This window comes from Cavia porcellus, unplaced genomic scaffold, assembly GCF_034190915.1.
Source record: "Cavia porcellus strain 051 isolate PalLab524CR breed Dunkin Hartley unplaced genomic scaffold, mCavPor4.1 scaffold_13, whole genome shotgun sequence".
Taxonomy (NCBI): Eukaryota; Metazoa; Chordata; class Mammalia; order Rodentia; family Caviidae; genus Cavia; species Cavia porcellus.
Genome location: NW_026947496.1, coordinates 76,184,538 through 76,211,726, shown reverse-complemented (window position 1 = coordinate 76,211,726; position 27,189 = coordinate 76,184,538).

The following is a 27,189-nucleotide window of genomic DNA, read 5'->3' as shown; positions in this document are numbered from 1 at the left end:
TGGGTGTGTAACTTTGCATTAACTAGTAGGAGTGGGAAAAACATCACAGGATGGTGCGCATTGTATGGGTGTGTAACATTACATTCACTAGTAGGAGTGAGAAAAGCAACACGGGGTGGTGTGAATCGGAGGGTCTGAATTAGGATAGGCAGTGAGTGGCAATGTAGGATGGGGAAAAGCACCGCGGGGTGGTCAGCATGGGGAGGGCAGGGAACATACAGTGGCAATGTAGGATAGGTTTCTGAAAAACATCGCAGAGTGGTGCGCATTTTATGGGTGTGTAACATTACATTGACTAGTAGGAGTGAGAAAAGCATCACGGGGTGGTGTGAATCGGAGGGTCTGAATTAGGATAGGCAGTGAGTGGCAATGTAGGATGGAGAAAAGCACCACGGCCTTGTCAGAATGGGGAGGTCAGGGAACATGCAGTGGCAATGTAGAATAGGTTTCTGAAAAACATCGCGGGGTGGTGCGCATTGTATGGGTGTGTAACATTACATTCACTAGTAGGAGTGAGAAAAGCATCACGGGGTGGTGTGAATCGGAGGGTCTGAATTAGGATAGGCAGTGAGTGGCAATGTAGGATGGAGAAAAGCCCCACGGCGTGGTCAGAATGGGGAGGTCAGGGAACATGCAGTGGCAATGTAGGATAGGTTTCTGAAATACATTGTGGGGCGGTGCGCATTCTATGGGTGTGTAACATTACATTCACTAGTAGGACTGAGAAAAACATCACGGGGTGGTGTGAATCCTAGGGTCTGAATTAGGATAGGCAGTGAGAGGCAATATAGGATGGAGAAAAGCAACGCGTGGTGGTCAGCATGGGGAGGTCAGGGAACATGCAGTGGCAACGTAGGATAGGTTTCTGAAAAACATCGCCTGGTGGTGCTCATTGTATGGGTGTGTAACATTACATTCACTAGTAGGAGTGAGAAAAACATCACGTCGTAGTGTGAATCGGAGGGTCTGAAGTAGGATAGGCATTGAGTGGCAATGTAGGATGGAGAAAAGCACCGCGGGGTGGTCAGCATGTATAGGTCAGGGAACATGCAGTGACAATGCAGGATAGGTTTCTGAAATACATCGCAGGGCGGTGCGCATTGTATGGGTGTGTAACATTACATTCACTAGTAGGAGTGAGAAAAACATCACGGGGTGGTGTGAATCGGAGGGTCTGAATTAGGATAGGCATTGAGTGGCAATGTAGGATGGAGAAAAGCACCGCGTGGTGGTCAGCATGGGGAGGTCACGGAACATGCAGTGGCAATGTAGGATAGGTTTCTGAAAAACATCCGGGCGTGGTGCGCATGTATGGGTGTGTAACATTACATTCACTAGTAGGAGTGAGAAAAACATCACCGCGTGGGGTGAATCCTAGTGTCTGAATTAGGATAGGCAGTGAGTGGCAATGTAGGATGGAGAAAAGCACCGCCTAGTGGTCAGCATGTGGACGTCAAGAACATGCAGTGGCAATGTAGGATAGGTTTCTGAAAAACATCGCGGGGTGGTGCGCATTGTATGGATGTGTAACATTACAATCACTAGTAGGAGTGAGAAAAGCATCACGGTGTGGTGTGCATTGTATGGATGTGTAACATTACATTAACTAGTAGGAGTGAGAAAAACATCACGCGGTGGTGTGAATCGGAGAGTCTGAATTAGGATAGGCAGTGAGTGGCAATGAAGAATGGAGAAAAGCACCGCGGGGTGGTCAGAATGTGGAGGTCAAGGAACAGGCAGTGGCAATGTAGGATAGGTTTCTGAAAAACATCACGGGATGGTGCGCATTGTATGGGTGTGTAACATTACATTCACTAGTATGAGTGAGAAAATCATCACGGCGTGGTGTGAATCTGAGGGGCTGAATTAGGATAGGCAGTGAGTGGCAATGTAGGATGGAGAAAAACACTGCGGGGTGGTCAGCATGGGGAGTTCAGGGACCATGCAGTATCAATGTAGGATAGGTTTCTGAAAAACATCGCGGAGTGGTGCGCATTGTACGGGTGTGTAACATTACATTCAATAGTAGGAGTGAGAAAAACATGACGTGGTGGTGTGAATCGTAGGCTCTGAATTACGATAGGCAGTGAGTGGAAATGTAGGTTCGAGAAAAGCACCGTGGGAAGGTCAGCATGTGAAGGTCAGGGAACATGCAATGGCAATGTAGGATAGGTTTCTGAAAAACATCCCGGGGTGGTGCACATTGTATCGGTGTGTAACATTACATTCACTAGTAGGAGTGAGAAAAACATCATGGGGTGGTGTGAATCGGAGTGTCTGAATTAGGATAGGCAGTGAGTGGCAATGTAGGATGGAGTAAAGCACCGCATGGTGGTCAGCATGGGGAGGTCAGGGAACATGCAGTGGCAGCGTAGGATAGGTTTCTGAAAAGCATCGCCTGGTGGTGCTCATTGTATGGGTGTGTAACATTACATTCACTAGTAGGAGTGAGAAAAACATCACGGCGTAGTGTGAATCGGAGTGTCTGAATTAGGATAGGCAGTGAGTGGCAATGTAGGATGTAGAAAAGCACCGCGGGGTGGTCAGCATGTATAGGTCAGGGAACATGCAGTGACAATGTAGGATAGGTTTCTGAAATACATCGCAGGGCGGTGCGCATTGTATGGGTGTGTAACATTACATTCAATAGTAGGAGTGAGAAAAACATAACGGGGTGGTGTGAATCGGAGGGTCTGAATTAGGATAGGCAGTGAGTGGCAATGTAGGAGGGGAAAAGCACCGCGTGGTGGTCAGCATGGGGAGGTCAGGGAACATGCAGTGGCAACGTAGGATAGGTTTCTAAAAAGCATCGCCTGGTGGTGCTCATTGTATGGGTGTGTAACATTACATTCACTAGTAGGAGTGAGAAAAACATCACAGCGTAGTGTGAATCGGAGTGTCTGAATTAGGATAGGCAGTGAGTGGCAATGTAGGATGTAGAAAAGCACCGCGGGGTGGTCAGCATGTATAGGTCAGGGAACATGCAGTGACAATGTAGGATAGGTTTCTGAAATACATCGCGGTGCGGTGCGCATTGTATGGGTGTGTAACATTACATTCAATAGTAGGAGTGAGAAAAACATAACGGGGTGGTGTGAATCGGAGGGTCTGAATTAGGATAGGCAGTGAGTGGCAATGTAGGAGGGGAAAAGCACCGCGTGGTGGTCAGCATGGGGAGGTGAGGGAACATGCAGTGGCAATGTAGGATACATTTCTGAAAAACATCCAGGGGTGGTGCGCATTGTATGGGTGTGTAACATTACATTCACTAGTAGGAGTGAGAAAAACATCACGGCGTAGTGTGAATCGGAGGGTCTGAATTAGGATAGGCATTGAGTGGCAATGTAGGATGGAGAAAAGCACCGCGGGGTGGTCAGCCTGGGGAGGTCAGGGAACATGCAGTGGTAATGTAGGATAGGTTTCTGAAAAACATCCGGGCGTGGTGCGCATGTATGAGTGTGTAACATTACATTCACTAGTAGGAGTGAGAAAAACATCACGGTGTGGTGCGCATTGTATGGGTGTGTAACATTACATTAACTAGTAGGAGTGAGAAAAACACGCGGTGGTGTGAATCGGAGAGTCTGAATTAGGATAGGAAGTCAGTGGCAATGTAGGATGGAGAAAATCACCGCAGGGTGGTCAGCATGGGGAGGTCAGGGAACATGCAGTGGCAATGTAGGATAGGTTTCTGAAAAACATCGCGGGGTGGTGCGCATTGTATGGGTGTGTAACATTACATTCACTAGTAGGAGTGAGAAAAACATCACGGGGTGGTGTGAATCGTGGGGTCTGAATTAGAATAGGCAGTGAGTGGCAATGTAGGATGGAGAAAAGCACCGCGGGGTGGTCATGATGTGGAGGTCAAGGAACATGCAGTGGCAATATAGGATAGGTTTCTGAAAAACATCGCGGGGCGCTGCGCATTGTATGGGTTTGTAACATTACATTCACTGGTAGGAGTGAGAAAAACATAACGGGGTGGTGTGAATCGGAGGGTCTGAATTAGGATAGGCAGTGACTGGCAATGTACGATGGAGAAAAGCACTGCGGGATGGTCAGAATGTGGAGGTCAGGGAACATGCAGTGGCAATGTAGGATAGGTTTCTGAAAAACATCGCGGGGTGGTGCACATTGTATGGGTGTGTAACGTTACATTCACTAGTAGGAGTGAGAAAAACATTACGGGGTGGTGTGAATCGTAGGGTCTAAATTAGGATATGCAGTGAGTGGCAATGTAGGATGGAGAAAAGCACCGTGTGATGGTCACCATGGGGAGTTCAGGGAACATGCAGTGGCAATTTAGGATAGGTTTCTGAAATACATTGTGGGGCGGTGCGCATTGTATGGGTGTGTAACATTACATTCACTAGTAGGACTGAGAAAAACAACACGGGATGGTGTGAATCGGACCATTTGAATAAGATAGGCAGTGAGTGGCAATGTAGGATGGAAAAAAGCACCGCGGGGTGGTCAGCATGGGGAGGTCAGGGAACATGCAGTGGCAATGTAGGATAGGTTTCTGAAAAACATCGCGGGGTGGTGGGCAATGTATGGGTGTGTAACATTACATTCACTAGTAGGAGTGGGAAAAACATCACAGGATGGTGCGCATTGTATCGGTGTGTAACATTACATTCACTAGTAGGAGTGAGAAAAACAACACGGGGTGGTGTGAATCGGACGGTCTGAATAAGATAGGCAGTGAGGGGCAATGTAGGATGGAGAAAAGCACCACGGGGTGGTCATCATGGGGAGTTCAGGGAACATGCAGTGGCAATGTAGGATAGGTTTCTGAAAAACATCGCGGGGTGGTGCGCATTGTATGGATGTGTAACTTTACATTCACTAGTAGGAGTGAGAAAAACTTCACGGGGTGGTGTGAATCGGAGGGTCTGAATTAGGATAGGCAGTGAGTGGCAATGTAGGATCCAGAAAAGCACCGCGGGGTGGTCAGCATGGGGAGGTCAGGGAACATGCAGTGGCAATGTAGGATAGGTTTCTGAAAAACATCGCGGGGTGGTGCGCATTGTATGGGTGTGTAACATTACATTCACTAGTAGGAGTGAGAAAAACATCACGTGGTGGTGTGAATCGTAGGTTCTAAATTAGGATAGGCAGTGAGTGGCAATGTAGGATGGAGAAAAGCACCGCGTGGTGGTCACCATGGGGAGGTCAGGCAACATGCAGTGGCAATGTAGGATAGGTTTCTGAAAAACATCGCGGGGTGGTGCTCATTGTATGGGTGTGTAACATTACATTCACTTGTAGGAGTGAGAAAAACATCACGGGGTGGTGTGAATCGGAAGGTCCGAATTAGGATAGGCATTGAGTGCAATGTAGGATGGAGAAAAGCACCGCGGGATGGTCAGCATGTATAGGTCAGGGAACATGCAGTGACAATGTAGGATAGGTTTCTAAAATACATCGTGGCGTGGTGCGCATTGTATGGGTGTGTAACATTACATTCACTAGTAGGAGTGAGAAAAACAACACGGGGTGGTGTGAATCGGAGGGTCTGAATTAGAATAGGCAGTGAGAGGCAATGTAGGATGGAGAAAAGCACCGCGGGGTGGTCAGCATGGGGAGGTCAGGGAACATGCAGTGGCAATGTAGGATAGGTTTCTGAAAAACATCGCGGGGTGGTGGGCATTGTATGGGTGTGTAACTTTGCATTAACTAGTAGGAGTGGGAAAAACATCACAGGATGGTGCGCATTGTATGGGTGTGTAACATTACATTCACTAGTAGGAGTGAGAAAAGCAACACGGGGTGGTGTGAATCGGAGGGTCTGAATAAGATAGGCAGTGAGTGGCAATGTAGGATGGAGAAAAGCACCGCGGGGTGGTTGCATGGGGAGGTCAGGGAACATGCAGTGGCAATGTAGGATAGGTTTCTGAAAAACATCGCGGGGTGGTGCACATTGTATGGGTGTGTAACATTACATTCACTAGTAGGAGTGAGAAAAACATCATGGGGTGGTGTGAATCGTAGGGTCTAAATTAGGATATGCAGTGAGTGGCAATGTAGGATGGAGAAAAGCACCGTGTGGTGGTCACCATGGGGAGTTCAGGGAACATGCAGTGGCAATGTAGGATAGGTTTCTGAAATACATTGTGGGGCGGTTCGCATTGTATGGGTGTGTAACATTACATTCACTAGTAGGACTGAGAAAAACAACACGGGGTGGTGTGAATCGGACGGTCTGAATAAGATAGGCAGTGAGGGGCAATGTAGGATGGAGAAAAGCACCACGGGGTGGTCATCATGGGGAGGTCAGGGAACATGCAGTGGCAATGTAGGATAGGTTTCAGAAAAACATCGCGGGGTGGTGCGCATTGTATGGATGTGTAACTTTACATTCACTAGTAGGAGTGAGAAAAACTTCACGGGGTGGTGTGAATCGGAGGGTCTGAATTAGGATAGGCAGTGAGTGGCAATGTAGGATCCAGAAAAGCACCGCGGGGTGGTCAGCATAGGGAGGTCAGGGAACATGCAGTGGCAATGTAGGATAGGTTTCTGAAAAACATCGCGGGCTGATGCGCATTGTATGGTTGTGTAACATTACATTCACTAGTAGGAGTGAGATAAACATCACATGGTGGTGTGAATCGTAGGGTCTAAATTAGGATAGCCAGTGAGTGGCAATGTAGGATGGAGAAAAGCACCGCGTGGTGGTCACCATGGGGACGTCAGGCAACATGCAGTGGCAATGTAGGATAGGTTTCTGAAAAACATCGCGGGGTGGTGCTCATTGTATGGGTGTGTAACATTACATTCACTTGTAGGAGTGAGAAAAACATCACGGGGTGGTGTGAATCAGAGGGTCCGAATTAGGATAGGCATTGAGTGGCAATGTAGGATGGAGAAAAGCACCGCGGGATGGTCAGCATGTATAGGTCAGGGAACATGCAGTGACAATGTAGGATAGGTTTCTAAAATACATCGTGGCGCGGTGCGCATTGTATGGGTGTGTAACATTACATTCACTAGTAGGAGTGAGAAAAACAACACGGGGTGGTGTGAATCGGATGGTCTGAATAAGATAGGCAGTGAGTGGCAATGTAGGATTGAGAAAAGCACCGCGGGGTGGTCAGCATGGGGAGGTCAGGGAACATGCAGTGGCAATGCAGGATAGGTTTCTGAAAAACATCGCGGGTGGTGCGCATTGTATGGGTGTGTATCATTACATTAACTAGTAGGAGTGAAAAAAACATCACGGGGTAGTGCGCATTGTATGGGTATGTAACATTACATTCACTACTAGGAGTGAGAAAAATATAACGGGGTGTTGTGTATCGGAGGGTATGAATTAGGATAGGCAGTGAGTGGCAATGTATGACGGAGAAAAGCACCGAGGGGTGGTCAGAATGTGGAGGTCAGGGAACATGCAGTATCAATGTAGGATAGGTTTCTGAAAAACATCGCGGAGTGGTACGCATTGTATGCGTGTTCAGCATTACATTCACTAGTAGGAGTGAGAAAAACATCACGGGGTGGTGTGAATCCTTGGGTCTGAATTAGGATAGGCAGTGAGGGGCAATGTAGGATGTAGTAAAGCACCGCGTGGTGGTCAGCATGGGGAGGTCAAGGAACATGCAGTGGCAATGTAGGATGGGTTTCTGAAAAACATCGCGGGGTGGTGCGCATTGTATGGATGTGTAACTTTACATTCACTACTAGGAGTGAAAAATACATCACGGGGTGGTGCGCATTGTATGGGTGTGTAACATTACATTCACTAGTAGCAGTGAGAAAAACATCACGGGGTGGTGTGAATCGTAGGTTCTGAATTAGGATAGGCAGTGAGTGGCAATGTAGGATGGAGAAAAGCGCCGCGGGATGGTCATAATGTGGAGGTGAAGGAAAATGCAGTGGCAATGTTGGACAGGTTTCCGAAAAACATCGCGGGGCGGTGCGCATTGTATGGGTGTGTAACATTACATTCACTAGTAGATGTGAGAAAAACATAACGGGGTTGTGTGAATCGGAGCTTCTGAATTAGCATAGGCAATGATTGGCAATGTATGATGGAGAAAAGCACCGCGGGGTGGTCAGAATGTGGAGGTCAGGGAAAATGCAGTGGCAATGTAGGATAGGTTTCTGAAAAACATCGCGGGGTGGTGCGCATTGTATGGGTGTGTAACATTACATTCACTAGTAGGAGTGAGAAAAACATCACGGCGTGGTGTGAATCGGAGGGTCTGAATTAGGATAGTCAGTGAGTGGCAATGTAGGATGGAGAAAAGCACCGCGGGGTGCTCAGCATGTGGAGGTCAGGGAACATGCAGTGGCAATGTAGGATAGGTTTCTGAAAAACATCGCGGGGTGATGGGCATTGTACGGGTGTGTAACATTACATTCACTAGTAGGAGTGGGAAAAACATCACCGGGTGGTTCTCATTGTATGGGTGTGTAACATTACATTCACTAGTAGGAGTGAGAAAAACATCACGGGGTGGTGTGAATCGGAGGGTCTAAATTAGGATATGCAGTGAGTGGCAATGTAGGATGGAGAAAAGCACCGTGTGGTGGTCACCATGGGGAGTTCAGGGAACATGCAGTGGCAATGTAGGATAGGTTTCTGAAATACATTGTGGGGCGGTGCGCATTGTATGGGTGTGTAACATTACATTCACTAGTAGGACTGAGAAAATCAACACGGGGTGGTGTGAATCGGACGGTCTGAATAAGATAGGCAGTGAGGGGCAATGTAGGATGGAGAAAAGCACCACGGGGTGGTCATCATGGGGAGGTCAGGGAACATGCAGTGGCAATGTAGGATAGGTTTCTGAAAAACATTGCGGGGTGGTGCGCATTGAATGGGTGTGTAACATTACATTCACTAGTAGCAGTGAGAAAAACATCACGTGGTGGTGTGAATCGTAGGGTCTAAATTAGGATAGCCAGTGAGTGGCAATGTAGGATGGAGAAAAGCACCGCGTGGTGGTCACCATGGGGAGGTCAGGCAACATGCAGTGGCAATGTAGGATAGGTTTCTGAAAAACATCGCGGGGTGGTGCTCATTGTATGGGTGTGTAATATTACATTCACTTGTAGGAGTGAGAAAAACATCACGGGGTGGTGTGAATCGGAGGGTCCGAATTAGGATAGGCATTGAGTGGCAATGTAGGATGGAGAAAAGCACCGCGGGATGGTCAGCATGTATAGGTCAGGGAACATGCAGTGACAATATAGGATAGGTTTCTAAAATACATCGTGGCGCGGTGCGCATTTTATGGGTGTGTAACATTACATTCACTAGTAGGAGTGAGAAAAACACCACGGGGTGGTGTGAATCGGACGGTCTGAATAAGATAGGCAGTGAGTGGCAATGTAGGATGGAGAAAAGCACCGCGGGGTGGTCAGCATCTGGAGGTCAGGGAACATACAGTGGCAATGTAGGATAGGTTTCTGAAAAACATCGCGGGTGGTGCGCATTGTATGGGTGTGTATCATTACATTAACTAGTAGGAGTGAAAAAAACATCACGGGGTAGTGCGCATTGTATGGGTATGTAACATTACATTCACTAGTAGGAGTAAGAAAAATATAACGGGTTGTTGTGTATCGGAGGGTATGAATTAGGATAGGCAGTGAGTGGCAATGTATGACGGAGAAAAGCACCGAGGGGTGGTCAGAATGTGGAGGTCAGGGAACATGCAGTGTCAATGTAGGATAGGTTTCTGAAAAACATCGCGGAGTGGTGCGCATTGTATGCGTGTGTAACATTACATTCACTAGTAGGAGTGAGAAAAACATCACGGGGTGGTGTGAATCCTTGGGTCTGAATTAGGATAGGCAGTGAGGGGCAATGTAGGATGTAGAAAAGCACCGCGTGGTGGTCAGCATGGGGAGGTCAAGGAACATGCATTGGCAAAGTAGGATGGGTTTCTGAAAAACATCGCGGGGTGGTGCGCATTGTATGGATGTGTAACATTACATTCACTACTAGGAGTGAAAAAAACATCACGGGGTGGTGCGCATTGTATGGGTGTGTAACATTACATTCACTAGTAGCAGTGAGAAAAACATCACGGGGTCGTGTGAATCAGAGAGTCTGAATTAGGATAGGAAGTGAGTGGCAATGTAGGATGGAGAAAAGCACCGCAGGGTGGTCAGCATGGGGAGGTCAGGGAACATGCAGTGGCAATGTAGGATAGGTTTCTGAAAAACATTCGGGTGTGGTGCGCATTGTATGGTTGTGTAACATTACATTCACTAGTAGGAGTGAGAAAAACATCACGGGGTGGTGTGAATCGTAGGGTCTGAATTAGGATAGGCAGTGAGTGGCAATGTAGGATGGAGAAAAGCGCCGCGGGGTGGTCATAATGTGGAGGTGAAGGAAAATGCAGTGGCAATGTTGGATAGGTTTCTGAAAAACATCGCGGGGCGGTGCGCATTGTATGGGTGTGTAACATTACATTCACTAATAGATGTGAGAAAAACATAACGGGGTTGTGTGAATCGGAGCTTCTGAATTAGGATAGGCAATGAGTGGCAATGTATGATGGAGAAAAGCACCGCGGGGTAGTCAGAATGTGGAGGTCAGGGAACATGCAGTGGCAATGTAGGATAGGTTTCTGAAAAACATCGCGGGGTGGTGCGCATTGTATGGGTGTGTAACATTACATTCACTAGTAGGAGTGAGAAAAACATCACGGCGTGGTGTGAATCGGAGGGTCTGAATTAGGATAGGCAGTGAGTGGCAATGTAGGATGGAGAAAAGCACCACGGGGTGCTCAGCATGGGGAGGTCAGGGAACATGCAGTGGCAATGTAGGATAGGTTTCTGAAAAACATCGCGGGGTGATGGGCATTGTACGGGTGTGTAACATTACATTCACTAGTAGGAGTGGGAAAAACATCACCGGGTGGTTCGCATTGTATGGGTGTGTAACATTACATTCACTAGTAGGAGTGAGAAAAACATCACGGGGTGGTGTGAATCGGAGGGTCTGAATTAGGATAGGCAGTGAATCGCAATGTAGGATGGGGAAAAGCACCGCGGGGTGGTCAGCATGGGGAGGTCAGGGAACATGCAGTGGCAATGTAGGATAGGTTTCAGAAAAACATCGCGGGGTGGTGCGCATTGTATGGGTGTGTAACATTACATTCACTAGTAGGAGTGAGAAAAACTTCACGGGGTGGTGTGAATCGGAGCATATGAATTTGGATAGGCAGTGAGTGGCAATGTAGGATCCAGAAAAGCACCGCGGGGTGGTCAGCATGGGGAGGTCAGGGAACATGCAGTGGCAATGTAGGATAGGTTTCGGAAAAACATCGCGGGGTGGTGGGCATTGTACGGGTGTGTAACATTACATTCACTAGTAGGAGTGGGAAAAACATCACCGGGTGGTGCGCATTGTATGGTTGTGTAACATTGCATTCACTATTTGGAGTGAGAATAACATCACGGGGTGGTGTGAATCAGAGGGTGTGAAATAGGATAGGCAGTGAATCGCAATGTAGGATGGTGAAAAGCACCGCGGGGTGGTCAGCATGGGGAGGTCAGGGAACATGCAGGGGCAATGTAGGATAGGTTTCTGAAAAACATCGCGGGGTGGTGGGCATTGTACGGGTGTGTAACATTACATTCACTAGTAGGAGTGGGAAAAACATCACCGGGTGGTGCGCATTGTATGGGTGTGTAACATTACATTCACTAGTAGGAGTGAGAAAAACATCACGGGGTGGTGTGAATCGGAGGGTCCGAATTAGCATAGGCATTGAATGGCAATGTAGGATGGAGAAAAGCACCGCGGGGTGGTCAGCATGTATAGGTCAGGGAACATGCAGTTACAATGTAGGATAGGTTTCTGAAATACATCGTGGGGCGGTGCGCATTGTATGCGTGTGTAACATTACATTCACTAGTAGGAGTGAGAAAAACAACACGGGGTGGTGTGAATTGGACGGTCTGAATAAGATAGTCAGTGAGTGGCAATGTAGGATGGAGAAAAGCACCGCAAGGTGGTCAGCATGAGGAGGTCAGGGAACATGCAGTGGCAATGTAGGATAGGTTTCTGAAAAACATCGCGGGGTGGTGCGCATTGTATGGGTGTGTATCATTACATTCACTAGTAGGAGTGAAAAAAACATCACGGGGTGGTGCGCATTGTATGGGTGTGTAACATTACATTCACTAGTAGCAGTGAGAAAAACATCACGGGGTGGTGTGAATCAGAGAGTCTGAATTAGGATAGGAAGTGAGTGGCAATGTACGATGGAGAAAAGCACTGCAGGGTGGTCAGCATGAGGAGGTCAGGGAACATGCAGTGGCCATGTAGGATAGGTTTCTGAAAAACATCTGGGGGTGGTGCGCATTGCATGGGTGTTTAACATTACATTCACTAGAAGGAGTGAGAAAAACCTCACGGGGTGGTGTGAATCGTAGGGTCTGAATTAGGATAGGCAGTGAGTGGAAATGTAGGATGGAGAAAAGCACCTCGGGGTGGTCAGCATGGGGAAGTCCGGGAACATGCAGTGGCAATGTAGGATAGGTTTCTGAAAAACATCCGGGGTGGTGCGCATTGTATGGGTGTGTAACATTACATTCACTAGTAGGAGTGAAAAAAACATCACCGGGTGGAGTGAATCGGATTGTCTGAATTAGGATAGGCAGTGAGTGGCAATGTAGTATGGAGAGAAGCACCGCGGAGTGGTCAGCATGTGGAGGTTAGGGAACGTGCAGTGGCAATGTAGGATAAGTTTCTGAAAAACATCGCGGAGTGGTGCGCATTGTATGGGTGTGTAACATTACATTCACTAGTAAGAGTGAGAAATACATCACGGGGTGGTGTGAATCGGAGGGTCTGAATTAGGATAGGCAGTGAGTGGCAATGTAGGATGGAGAAAAGCACCGCTGGATGGTAAGCAAGGGGAAGTCAGGGAACATGTAGTAGCAATGTAGGATAGGTTTCTGAAAAATATCGCGAGGTGATTAGCATTGTATGGGTTTGTAAAATTACATTCACTAGTAGGAGTGAGAAAAACATCACGGGGTGGTGTGAATCGGAGGGTCTGAATTAGAATCGGCAGTGAGAGACAATGAAGGATGGAGGAAAGCACCGCGGGGTGGTCAGCATTTGGAGGTCATGGAACATGCAGTGGCAATGAAGGATAGGTTTCTGAAAAACATCGCGGGGTGGTGAGCATTGTATGGGTGTGTAACATTACATTCACTAGTAGGAGTGAGAAACACATCATGGGGTGGTGCGAATTGTATGGGTGTGAAACAGTACATTCACTAGTAGGAGTGAGAAAAACATGACGGGTTGTTGCGCATTGTATGGGTGTGTAACTTTTCATTCACTACTAGGTGTGAGAAAAACATCACGGGTTGGTGTGATTTGGAGGGTCTGAATTAGGATAGGCAGTGAGTGGCAATGTAGGATGGAGAATAGCACCGCTGGATGGTCAGCATGGGGAAGTCAGGGAACATGCAGTAGCAATGTAGGATAGGTTTCTGAAAAACATCGCGGGGTGGTTAGCATTGTATGGCTGTGTAACATTACATTCACTAGTAGGAGTGAGAAAAACATCACGGTGTGGTGTGAATCGGAGGGTGTCAATTAGCATAGGCAGTGAGTGGCAATGTAGGATGGAGAAAAGCACCGGGGGGTGGTCAGCAAGGGAAGGTCAGGGAACATGCAGTGGCAATGTAGGATAGGTTTCTGAAAAACATCGCGGCGTGGTGGGCATTGTATGGGTGTGTAACATTACATTCAATAGTAGGAGTCAGAAAGACATCAAGGGGTGGTGTGAATTGGAGTGTCTGAATTAGGATAGGCAGTGAGTGGCAATGTAGGATGGAGAAAAGCACCGCGGGGTGGTCAGCATGGGGAAGTCAGGGATCATGCAGTGCAAATGTAGGATAGGTTTCTGAAAAACATCGCAGGAGGTGCGCATTGTATGGGTGTGCAACATTACATTCACTAGTAGGAGTGCGAAAAACATCGCGGGGTGTTGCGCATTGTATGGGTGTGTAACTTTACATTCACTAGTAGGAGTGAGAAAAACATCACGGGGTGGTGTGATTTGGAGGGTCTGAATAGGATACGCAGTGAGTGGCAATGTAGGATGGAGAAAAGCACCGCTGAATGGTCAGCGTGGGGAAGTCAGGGAACATGCAGTAGCAATGTAGGATAGGTTTCTGAAAAACATCGCGGGGTGGTGCGCATTGTATGGGTGTGTAACATTACATTCACTAGTAGGAGTGAGAAAAACATCACGGGGTGGTGCGAACCGCAGGGTCTGAATTAGAATATGCAGTGAGAGGCAATGTAGGATGGAGAAAAGCACCTCGGGGTGGTCAGCATGGGGAAGTCAGGTAACATGTAGTGGCAAAGAAGGATAGGTTTCTGAAAAACATCGCGGACTGGTGCGCATTGTATGGGTGTGTAACATTACATTCACTAGTAAGAGTGAGTAACACATCATGGGTTGGTGCGCACTGTATGGGTGTGTAACATTACATTCACTAGTAGGAGTGAGAAAAACATCACAGGGTGGTTTGAATCGGAGTGTCTGAATTAGGAAAGACAGTGAGTGGCTATTTAGGATGGATAAAAGCACCGCGGGGTTGTCAGCATGCTGAGGTCAGGGAACATGCAGTGGCAATGTAGGATAGGTATCTGAAAAACATCCGGGGGTTGTACGCGTTGTATGGGTGTGTATCATTACATTCACTAGTAGGAGTGAGAAAAACATCACGGGGGGGAGTGAATCGGAGTGTCTGAATTAGGATAGGCAGTGAGTTGCAATGTAGGATGGAGAAAAGCACCGCTGGATGGTCAGCATGGGGAAGTCAGGGAACATGCAGTAGCAATGTAGGATAGGTTTCTGAAAAACATCGCAGGGTGGTGAGCATTGTATGGGTGTGTAACATTACATTCACTAGTAGGAGTGAGAAAAACATCACGGGGTGGTGTGAATCGGAGGGTCTCAATTAGGATAGGCAGTGAGAGGCAATGTAGGATGGAGAAAAGCACTGCGGGGTGGTCAGCATTGCGAGGTCATGGAACATGCAGTGGCAATGAAGGATAGGTTTCTGAAAAATATCGCGGGGTGGTGAGCATTGTATGGGTGTGTAACATTACATTCACTAGTAGGAGTGAGAAACACATCATGGGGTGGTGCGAATTGTATGGGTGTGAAACATTACATTCACTAGTAGGAGTGAGAAAAACATCACGGGGTGGTGTGATTCGGAGGGTCTGAATTAGTATAGGCAGTGAGTGGCGATGTAGGATGGAGAAAATCACCGCGGGTTGGTCAGCATGGGGAGGTCAGGGAACATTCAGTGGCAATGTAGGATAGGTTTCTGAAAAACATCGTGGGGTGGTGCGCATTGTATGGGTGTTTAACATTACATTCACTAGTAGGAGTGAGAAAAACATCACGGGGTGTTGCGCATTGTATGGGTGTGTAACTTTACATTCACTAGTAGGTGTGAGAAAAACATCACGGGGTGGTGTGATTTGGAGGGTCTGATTTAGGATAGGCAGTGAGTGGCAATGTAGGATGGAGAAAAGCACCGCTGGATGGTCAGCAAGGGGAAGTCAGGGAACATGCAGTAGCAATGTAGGATAGGTTTCTGAAAAACATCGCGAGGTGGTTAGCATTGTATGGGTGTGTAAAATTACATTCACTAGTAGGAGTGAGAAAAACATCACGGGGTTGTGTGAATCGGAGGGTCTGAATTAGGATCGGCAGTGAGAGTCAATGTAGTATGGAGAGAAGCACCGCGGAGTGGTCAGCATGGGGAGGTCAGGGAACATTCAGTGGCGATGTAGGATAGGTTTCTGAAAAAAATCGCGGGGTGGTGCGCATTGTATGGGTGTGTAACATTACATTCACTATTAGGAGTGAGAAAAACATCACGGGGTGGTGCGCATTGTATGGGTGTGTAACATTACATTCACTAGTAAGAGTGAGAAATACATCACGGGGTGGTGTGAATCGGAGGGTCTGAATTATAATAGGAAGTGAGTGGCAATGTAGGATGGAGAAAAACACCTCGGGGTGGTCAGCATGGGGAAGTCAGGGAACATGCAGTGGCAATGTAGGATAGGTTTCTGAAAAACATCCGGCGGTGGTGCGCGTTGTATGGGTGTGTAACATTACATTCACTAGTAGGAGTGAGAAAAACATCGCAGGGTGTTGTGAATCGGAGGGTCTGAATTAGGATAGGCAATGAGTGGCAATGTAGGATGGAGAAAAGCACCGCGGGGTGGTCAGCATGGGGAGGTCAGGAAACATGCAGTGGCAATGTAGGATAGGTTTCTGAAAAACATCGCGGGGTGGTGCGCATTGTAATGGTGTGTAACATTACATTCACTAGTAGGATTGAGAAAAACATCACCGGGTGTTGTTAATCGGAGGGTCTGAATTAGGATAGGCAGTGAGTGGCAATGTAGGATGGATAAAAGCACCGCGGGGTGGTCAGCATGGGGAAGTCAGGAAACATGCAGTGGCAATGTATGATAGGTTTCTGAAAAACATCGCGGGGTGGTGCTCATTGTATGGGTGTGTAACATTACATTCACTAGTAGGAGTGAGAAAAACATCACGGGGTGTTGCGCATTGTATGGGTGTGTAACTTTACATTCACTAGTAGGTGTGAGAAAAACATCACGGGGTGGTGTGATTTGGAGGGTCTGAATTAGGATAGGCAGTGAGTGGCAATGTAGGATGGAGAAAAGCACCGCTGGATGGTCAGCAAGGGGAAGTCAGGGAACATGCAGTAGCAATGCAGGATAGGTTTCTGAAAAACATCGCGGGATGGTTAGCATTGTATGGGTGTGTAAAATTACATTCACTAGTAGGAGTGAGAAAAACATCACGGGGTGGTGTGAATCGGAGGGTCTGAATTAGGATCGGCAGTGAGAGGCAATGAAGGATGGAGAAAAGCACCGCGGGGTGGTCAGCATTTGGAGGTCATGGAACATGCAGTGGCAATGAAGGATAGGTTTCTGAAAAACATCGCGGGGTGGTGAGCATTGTATGGGTGTGTAACATTACATTCACTAGTAGGAGTGAGAAACACATCATGGGGTGGTGCGAATTGTATGGGTGTGAAACAGTACATTCACTAGTAGGAGTGAGAAAAACATCACGGGGTGGTGTGATTCGGAGGGTCTGAATTAGGATTGACATTGAGTGACGATGTAGGATGGAGAAAAGCACGGCGGGGTGGTCAGCATGGGGAGGTCAGGGAACATTCAGTGGCAATGTAGGATCGGTTTCTGAAAAACATTGCGGGGTGGTGCGCATTGTAATGGTGTGTAACATTACATTCCCTAGTAGGAGTGAGAAAAACATCACGGGGTGGTGCGCATTGTATGGGTGTGTAACATTACATTCACTAGTAAGAGTGAAAAAAAATTCACGGGGTGGTGTGAATCGGAGGTTCTGAATTAGGACAGGAAGTTAGTGGCAATGTAGGATGGAGAAAAGCACCTCGGGGTGGTCAGCATGGGGAAGTCCGGGAACATGCAGTGGCAATGTAGGATAGGTTTCTGAAAAACATCCGGGGTGGTGCGCATTGTATGGGTGTGTAACATTACATTCACTAGTAGGAGTGAGAAAAACATAACCGGGTGGAGTGAATCGGATTGTCTGAATTAGGATAGGCAGTGAGTGGCAATGTAGTATGGAGAGAAGCACCGCGGAGTGGTCAGCATGTGGAGGTTAGGGAACGTGCAGTGGCAATGTAGGATAAGTTTCTGAAAAACATCGCGGAGTGGTGCGCATTGTATGGGTGTGTAACATTACATTCACTAGTAAGAGTGAGAAATACATCACGGGGTGGTGTGAATCGGAGGGTCTGAGTTATAATAGGAAGTGAGTGGCAATGTAGGATGGAGAAAAACACCTCAGGGTGGTCAGCATGGGGAAGTCAGGGAACATGCAGTGGCAATGTAGGATAGGTTTCTGAAAAACATCCAGGGGTGGTGCGCGTTGTATGGGTGTGTAACATTACATTCACTATTAGGAGTGAGAAAAACATCGCAGGGTGGTGTGAATCGGAGGGTCTGAATTAGGATAGGCAATGAGTGGCAATGTAGGATGGAGAAAAGCACCGCGGGGTGGTCAGCATGGGGAGGTCAGGAAACATGCAGTGGCAATGTAGGATAGGTTTCTGAAAAACATCGCAGGGTGGTGCGCATTGTAATGGTGTGTAACATTACATTCACTAGTAGAATTGAGAAAAACATCACAGGGTGGTGTGAATCGGAGGGTCTGAATTAGGATAGACAGTGAGTGGCAATGTAGGATGGATAAAAGCACCGCGGGGTGGTCAGCATGGGGAAGTCAGGAAACATGCAGTGGCAATGTAGGAAAGGTTTCTGAAAAACATCGCGGGGTGGTGCTCATTGTATGGGTGTGTAACATTACATTCACTAGTAGGAGTGAGAAAAACATCACGGGGTGTTGCCCATTGTATGGGTGTGTAACTTTACATTCACTAGTAGGTGTGAGAAAAACATCACGGGGTGGTGTGATTTGGAGGGTCTGAATTAGGATAGGCAGTGAGTGGCAATGTAGGATGGAGAAAAGCACCGCTGGATGGTCAGCAAGGGGAAGTCAGGGAACATGCAGTAGCAATGTAGGATAGGTTTCTGAAAAACATCGCGGGGTGGTTAGCATTGTATGGGTGTGTAAAATTACATTCACTAGTAGGAGTGAGAAAAACATCACGGGGTGGTGCGCATTGTATGGGTGTGTGTTACATTACATTCACTAATAGGAGTGAGAAAAACATCACGGGGTGGTGCGCATTGTATGGGTGTGTGTTACATTACATTCACTAGTAGGAGTGATAAAAACATCACGGGGTGGTGTGAATCGTAGGGTCTGAATTAGGATAGGCAATGAGTGGCAATGTAGGATGGAGAAAAGCACCGTGGGGTGGTCAGCATGGGGAGGTCAGGGAACATGCAGTGGCAATGTAGGATAGGTTTCTGAAAAACATCGCGGGGTGGTGCGCATTGCATGGGTGTGTCACATTACATTCACTAGTAGGATTGAGAAAAACATCACGGGGTGGTGTGAATCAGAGGGTCTGAATTAGGATAGGCAGTGAGTGGCAATGGAGGACGGATAAAAGCACCGCGGGGTGGTCAGCATGGGGAGGTCAGGAAACATGCAGTGGCAATGTAGGATAGGTTTCTGAAAAACATCGCGGGGTGGTGCGCATTGTATGAGTGTGTAACATTACATTCACTAGTAGGAGTGAGAAAAACATCACCGGGTGGAGTGAATCGGATTGTCTGAATTAGGATAGGCAGTGAGTGCAATGTAGTATGGAGAGAAGCACCGCGGAGTGGTCAGAATGGGGAGGTCAGGGAACATTCAGTGGCTATGTAGGATAGGTTTCTGAAAAACATCGCGGGGTGGTGCGCATTGTATGGGTGTGTAACATTACATTCACTAGTAGGAGTGAGAAAAACATCACGGGGTGGTGCGCATTGTATGGGTGTGTAACATTACATTCACTAGTAAGAGTGAGAAATACATCACCGGGTGGTGTGAATCGGAGGGTCTGAATTATAATAGGAAGTGAGTGGCAATGAAGGATGGAGAAAAGCACCGCGGGGTGGTCAGCATTTGGAGGTCATTGAACATGCAGTGGCAATGAAGGATAGGTTTCTGAAAAACATCGCGGAGTGGTGCTCATTGTATGGGTGTGTAACATTACATTCACTAGTAGGAGTGAGAAAAACATCACGGGGTGGAGTGAATTGGAGTGTCTCAATTAGGATAGGCTGTGAGTGGCAATGTAGTATGGAGAGAAGCACCGCGGCGTGGTCAGCATGTGGAGGTTAGGGAACGTGCAGTGGCAATGCAGGATAAGTTTCTGGAAAACATCGCGGAGTGGTGCGCATTGTATGGGTGTGTAACATTACATTCACTAGTAGGAGTGAGAAAAACATCACGGGGTGGTGTGAATCGGAGGGCCTGAATTAGGATAGGCAGTGAGTGGCAATGTAGGATGGAGAAAAACACCTCGGGGTGGTCAGCATGTGGAGGTCAGGAAACATGCAGTGGCAATGTAGGATAGGTTTCTGAAAAACATCTCGGGGTGGTGCGCATTGTAAGGGTGTGTAACATTACATTCACTAGTAGGAGTGAGAAAAACATCACGGGGTGGTGCGCATTGTATGGGTGTGTAACATTACATTCACTAGTAAGGGTGAGAAAAACATCACGGGGTGGTGTGAATCGGAGGGTCTGAATTAGGATAGGAAGTGAGTGGCAATGTAGGATGGAGAAAAACACCTCGGGGTGGTCAGCATGGGGAAGTCAGGGAACATGCAGTGGCAATGTAGGGCATTTTTCTGAAAAACATACGGGGGTGGTGCCCGTTGTATGGGTGTGTAACATTACATTCACTAGTAGGAGTGAGAAAAACATCGCAGGGTGGTGTGAATCGGAGGGTCTGAATTAGGATAGGCAATGAGTGGCAATTTAGGATGGTGAAAAGCACCGCGGGGTGGTCAGCATGGGGAGGTCAGGAAACATGCAGTGGCAATGTAGGATAGGTTTCTGAAAAACATCGCGGGGTGGTGCGCATTGTAATGGTGTGTAACATTACATTCACTAGTAGGATTGAGAAAAACATCACAGGGTGGTGTGAATCGGAGGGTCTGAATTAGGATAGACAGTGAGTGGCAATGTAGGATGGATAAAAGCACCTCGGGGTGGTCAGCATGGGAAAGTCAGGAAACATGCAGTGGCAATGTAGGAAAGGTTTCTGAAAAACATGGCGGGGTGGTGCTCATTGTATGGGTGTGTAACATTACATTCACTAGTAGGAGTGAGAAAAACATCCGGGGTGGTGCGCATTGTATGGGTGTGTAACTTTACATTCACTAGTAGGTGTGAGAAAAACATCACGGGGTGGTGTGATTTGGAGGGTCTGAATTAGGATAGGCAGTGAGTGGCAATGTAGGATGGAGCAAAGCACCACGTTGTGGTCAGCATGGGGAGGTCAGGGAACATGCAGTGGCAATGTAGGATAGGTTTCTGAAAAACATCGCGGGGTGGTTAGCATTGTATGGGTGTGTAAAATTACATTCACTAGTAGGAGTGAGAAAAACATCACGGGGTGGTGTGAATCGGAGTGTCTGAATTAGGATCGGCAGTGAGAGGCAATGAAGGATGGAGAAAAGCACCGCGGGGTGGTCAGCATTTGGAGGTCATGGAACATGCAGTGGCAATGAAGGATAGGTTTCTGAAAAACATCGCGGGGTGGTGAGCATTGTATGGGTGTGTAACATTACATTCACTAGTAGGAGTGAGAAACACATCATGGGGTGGTGCGAATTGTATGGGTGTGAAACAGTACATTCACTAGTAGGAGTGAGAAAAACATCACGGGGTGGTGTGATTCGGAGGGTCTGAATTAGGATTGACATTGAGTGGCGATGTAGGATGGAGAAAAGCACCGCGGGGTGGTCAGCATGGGGAGGTCAGGGAACATTCAGTGGCAATGTAGGATCGGTTTCTGAAAAACATCGCGGGGTGGTGCGCATTGTAATGGTGTGTAACATTACATTCCCTAGTAGGAGTGAGAAAAACATCATGGGGTGGTGCGCATTGTATGGGTGTGTAACATTACATTCACTAGTAAGAGTGAGAAAAAATTCACGGGGTGGTGTGAATCGGAGGGTCTGAATTAGGATAGGAAGTTAGTGGCAATGTAGGATGGAGAAAAGCACCTCGGGGTGGTCAGCATGGGGAAGTCAGGGAACATGCAGTGGCAATGTAGGATAGGTTTCTGAAAAACATCCGGGGTGGTGCGCATTGTATGGGTGTGTAACATTACATTCACTAGTAGGAGTGAGAAAAACATCACGGGCTGGTGTGAATCGTAGGGTCTGAATTAGGATAGGCAGTGAGTGGCAATGTAGGATGGAGAAAAGCACCGTGGGGTGGTCAGCATGGGGAGGTCAGGGAACATGCAGTGGCAATGTAGGATAGGTTTCTGAAAAACATCGCGGGGTGGTGCGCATTGCATGGGTGTGTCACATTACATTCACTAGTAGGATTGAGAAAAACATCACGGGGTGGTGTGAATCAGTGGGTCTGAATTAGGATAGGCAGTGAGTGGCAATGGAGGATGGATAAAAGCACCGCGGGGTGGTCAGCATGGGGAGGTCAGGAAACATGCAGTGGCAATGTAGGATAGGTTTCTGAAAAACATCGCGGGGTGGTGCGCATTGTATGGGTGTGTAACATTACATTCACTAGTAGGAGTGAGAAAAACATCACCGGGTGGAGTGAATCGGATTGTCTGAATTAGGATAGGCAGTGAGTGGCAATGTAGTATGGAGAGAAGCACCGCGGAGTGGTCAGCATGTGGAGGTTAGGGAACGTGCAGTGGCAATGTAGGATAAGTTTCTGAAAAACATCGCGGAGTGGTGCGCATTGTATGGTGTCGATGTCCGCTCCCGGCCGGCAGGAAAGACACACGACAAGGTCTGGCGGTGGTCAGGCTTTTCTTTATTCTCTCCTTATACAGTCTGCCCCGAAGCCTCTACCGGTCCGCTCTCCGCGGCTCCTTCCGTGCTTCAGTCTGCCCCGAAGCCTCTACCGGTCCGCTCTCCGCGGCTCCTTCCGTGCTTCAGTCTCTCTCTCTCTCGGGGGTGGAGGCACTGGCTATATATAGCATTAATAGCTAGGCAGACTACCCTGTGAGGCGGGAACTTAGTGGGGTGATAAGAAACAGGTGCCACACAGGCGGGCTCGATGAGAGGGGTAATCTAGCCCAGGCTTTTGTACTTTCCCACAGGCCTCGCAATCACCGCGTCTGATGACTTGACAGTGCCACGGCTCCCAACATCTCCCCCTATTGTATTTTAAATGATGGCTACGCGCATCGCAGCCCGTCCTGGATAGAGTGCAGAGGCCTATGCCCCGAACTGAGGCCCACCGTAGGCCCTTAGCGTAGACCCTGGTCGGCCGTCCCAGGGTCCACCAAGGCCCTGAGGCCCTCGTCCTTTTTTCTAGGGCCAGGAATGAACCGGACGGAACCTGGTTGCACATAGGCATGCACTCATTTCTCTCCACGAATCCCCTTGGAGAGAAATTTATCTAACAATCCAGCGGCTTTCGAGCGGAACGGGGTAGGGCCTGGCTTAGGTTGAGTCATGCTGGGGAGGCATGCTCTTACCCGTCATTGACTCATCTACCCTGCTACATGTTGTTGTCTAGGGAGGAGAATGTGGGAAGCCTGTCACTTTTAAACGCGGTCGTAGGCCATGCGAGCGAGCCATGCGTATACAAGGGTAGCACATAGGGGAGCAAGCCGTTCCAGGCCCCCAAAAAGGGATTGTCCTGCAATTCTTCCAGGGCTCATCTTGTTGTTGGGTCTGCGGTTGGCCTCTGGTGGAACAGGCCTGATCTTCAGTCGAGGGACTTGTCGCGTCAACCTCTCTGGGACCCACATTGGCTCTCGTCCCGATTCCTGCGGAAAGACACAAACAGCGCCTCGGCTTCCTCTTTTGTATCTCTGCCCTCCTTGACGGACCCTTCTCGGGAGCTTCCTCACTGTGCCTGTTCAAACACCTCGCGTACTTCTACAAGTTCTTGAGAGCTCCCCCCGTAACTACCCTCACTCTTTAGGCACGTGTGTATCATTTCCCACAATGGACGAGCAGAGACTGAAGCTCTACCCTCCCGCTCTGCTAGGGAAAGGTCTCTGCCCAACTTTTCCCAGGAGGGCAGGTTTACATGCCCTGTAGGCAGAAACCAGGGAGCAAAGCTGTCAATCTCTGCAAGGAAATTTTCTAAAGTCTTACGCCCCACCTTGAGGTCCTTGGACTTTAGGAGTCTCCGAAGGACCAACACCAAGGCTGTGTATCTTTACTTGGCATGTTTCCCATTTTTAATATATCTTCTGTTATTTTTACTTCTATGTTTATGTTTTACACTCTTTTATTACCTTAAGTTCTGGTGTTATGTTTCATACTCACCGCGTGAGGCCCAAGAAACCCGCCACTTACGCGTGAGGTTGAGAGGAGTCTACAAACCCTGCAGGTGCGCGCCACCCAGGGCCCAGGCTTATCCTCTACTCACCTGTCCTGCAGCTGCAGCACTGTGTAGGAGAATGCAGTCCACCGCCGCGTCTCGGGGTTGATCAATCCCCGTGCGGGCCTCCAAATGTCGATGTCCGCTCCCGGCCGGCAGGAAAGACACACGACAAGGTCTGGCGGTGGTCAGGCTTTTCTTTATTCTCTCCTTATACAGTCTGCCCCGAAGCCTCTACCGGTCTGCTCTCCGCGGCTCCTTCCGTGCTTCAGTCTGCCCCGAAGCCTCTACCGGTCCGCTCTCCGCGGCTCCTTCCGTGCTTCAGTCTCTCTCTCTCTCTCGGGGGTGGAGGCACTGGCTATATATAGGATTAATAGCTAGGCAGACTACCCTGTGAGGCGGGAACTTAGTGGGGTGATAAGAAACAGGTGCCACACAGGCGGGCTCGATGAGAGGGGTAATCTAGCCCAGGCTTTTGTACTTTGCCACAGGCCTCGCAATCACCGCGTCTGATGACTTGACAGTGCCACGGCTCCCAACAGTATGGGTGTGTAACATTACATTCACTAGTAAGAGTGAGAAAAACATCACGGGGTGCTGTGAATCGGAAGGCCTGAATTAGGATAGGCAGTGAGTGGCAATGTAGGATGGAGAAAAACACCGCGGGGTGGTCAGCAGGTGGAGGTCAGGAAACATGCAGTGGCAATGTAGGATAGGTTTCTGAAAAACATCTCGGGGTGGTGCGCATTGTATGGGTGTGTAACATTACATTCACTAGTAAGAGTGAGAAAAACATCACGGGGTGGTGTGAATCGGAGGGTCTGAATTAGGATTGGCAGTGAGTGGCGATGTAGGATGGAGAAAAGCACCGCGGGTTGGCCAGCATGGGGAGGTCAGGGAACATTCAGTGGCTATGTAGGATAGGGTTCTGAAAAACATCGCGGGGTGGTGCGCATTGTATGGGTGTGTAACATTACATTCACTAGTAGGAGTTAGAAAAACATCACGGGGTGGTGCGCATTGTATGGGTTTGTAACATTACATTCACTAGTAAGAGTGAGAAATACATCACGGGGTGGTGTGAATCGGAGGGTCTGAATTAGGATAGGAAGTGAGTGGCAATGTAGGATGGAGAAAAACACCTCGGGGTGGTCAGCATGGGGAAGTCAGGGAACATGCAGTGGCAATGTTAGATAGGTTTCTGAAAAACATCCGGGGGTGGTGTGCGTTGTATGGGTGTGTAACATTACATTCACTAGTAGGAGTGAGAAAAACATCACAGGGTGGTGTGAATCGGAGTGTCTGAATTAGGATAGGCAATGAGTGGCAATGTAGGATGGAGAAAAGCACCGCGGGGTGGTCAGCATGGGGAGGTCAGGAAACATGCAGTGGCAATGTAGGATAGGTTTCTGAAAAATATCGCGGGGTGGTGCGCATTGTAATGGTGTATAACATTACATACACTAGTAGTATTGAGAAAAACATCACAGGGTGGTGTGAGTCGGAGGGTCTGAATTAGGATAGGCAGTGAGTGGCAATGTAGGATGGATAACAGCACCGCGGGGTGTTCAGCATGGGGAAGTCAGGAAACATGCAGTGGCAATGTAGGATAGGTTTCTGAAAAACATCGCGGAGTGGTGCTCATTGTATGGGTGTGTAACATTACATTCACTACTAGGAGTGAGAAAAACATCACGGGGTGGAGTGAATTGGAGTGTCTCAATTAGGATAGGCTGTGAGTGGCAATGTAGTATGGAGAGAAGCACCGCGGCGTGGTCAGCATGTGGAGGTTAGGGAACGTGCAGTGGCAATGCAGGATAAGTTTCTGAAAAACATCGCGGAGTGGTGCGCATTGTATGGGTGTGTAACATTACATTCACTAGTAGGAGTGAGAAAAACATCACGGGGTGGTGTGAATCGGAGGGCCTGAATTAGGATAGGCAGTGAGTGGCAATGTAGGATGGAGAAAAACACCGCGGGGTGGTCAGCATGTGGAGGTCAGGAAACATGCAGTGGCAATGTAGGATAGGTTTCTGAAAAACATCTCGGGGTGGTGCGCATTGTAAGGGTGTGTAACATTACATTCACTAGTAGGAGTGAGAAAAACATCACGGGGTGGTGTGCATTGTAAGGGTGTGTAACATTACATTCACTAGTAAGAGTGAGAAAAACATCACGGGGTGATGTGAATCGGAGGGTCTGAATTAGGATAGGCAGTGAGTGGCAATGTAGGATGGAGAAAAACACCTCGGGGTGGTCAGCATGGGGAAGTCAGGGAACATGCAGTGGCAATGTAGGGCATTTTTCTGAAAAACATACGGGGGTGGTGCGCGTTGTATGGGTGTGTAACATTACATTCACTAGTAGGAGTGAGAAAAACATCGCAGGGTGGTGTGAATCGGAGGGTCTGAATTAGGATAGGCAATGAGTGGCAATGTAGGATGGAGAAAAGCACCGCGGGGTGGTCAGCATGTGGAGGTCAGGGAACATGCAGTGGCAATGTAGGATAGGTTTCTGAAAAACATCGCGGGGAGGTGCGCATTGTAATGGTGTGTAACATTACATTCACTAGTAGGATTGAGAAAAACATCACAGGGTGGTGTGAATCGGAGGGTCTGAATTAGGATAGACAGTGAGTGGCAATGTAGGATGGATAAAAGCACCGCGGGGTGGTCAGCATGGGGAAGTCAGGAAACATGCAGTGGCAATGTAGGAAAGGTTTCTGAAAAACATCGCGGGGTGGTGCTCATTGTATGGGTGTGTAACATTACATTCACTAGTAGGAGTGAGAAAAACATCACGGGGTGTTGCGCATTGTATGGGTGTGTAACTTTACATTCACTAGTAGGTGTGAGAAAAACATCACGGGGTGGTGTGATTTGGAGGGTCTGAATTAGGATAGGCAGTGAGTGGCAATGTAGGATGGAAAAAGCACCGCTGGATGGTCAGCAAGGGGAAGGCAGGGAACATGCAGTAGCAATGTAGGATAGGTTTCTGAAAAACATCGCGGGGTGGTTAGCATTGTATGGGTGTGTAAAATTACATTCACTAGTAGGAGTGAGAAAAACATCACGGGGTGGTGTGAATCGGAGGGTCTGAATTAGGATCGGCAGTGAGAGGCAATGAAGGATGGAGAAAAGCACCGCGGGGT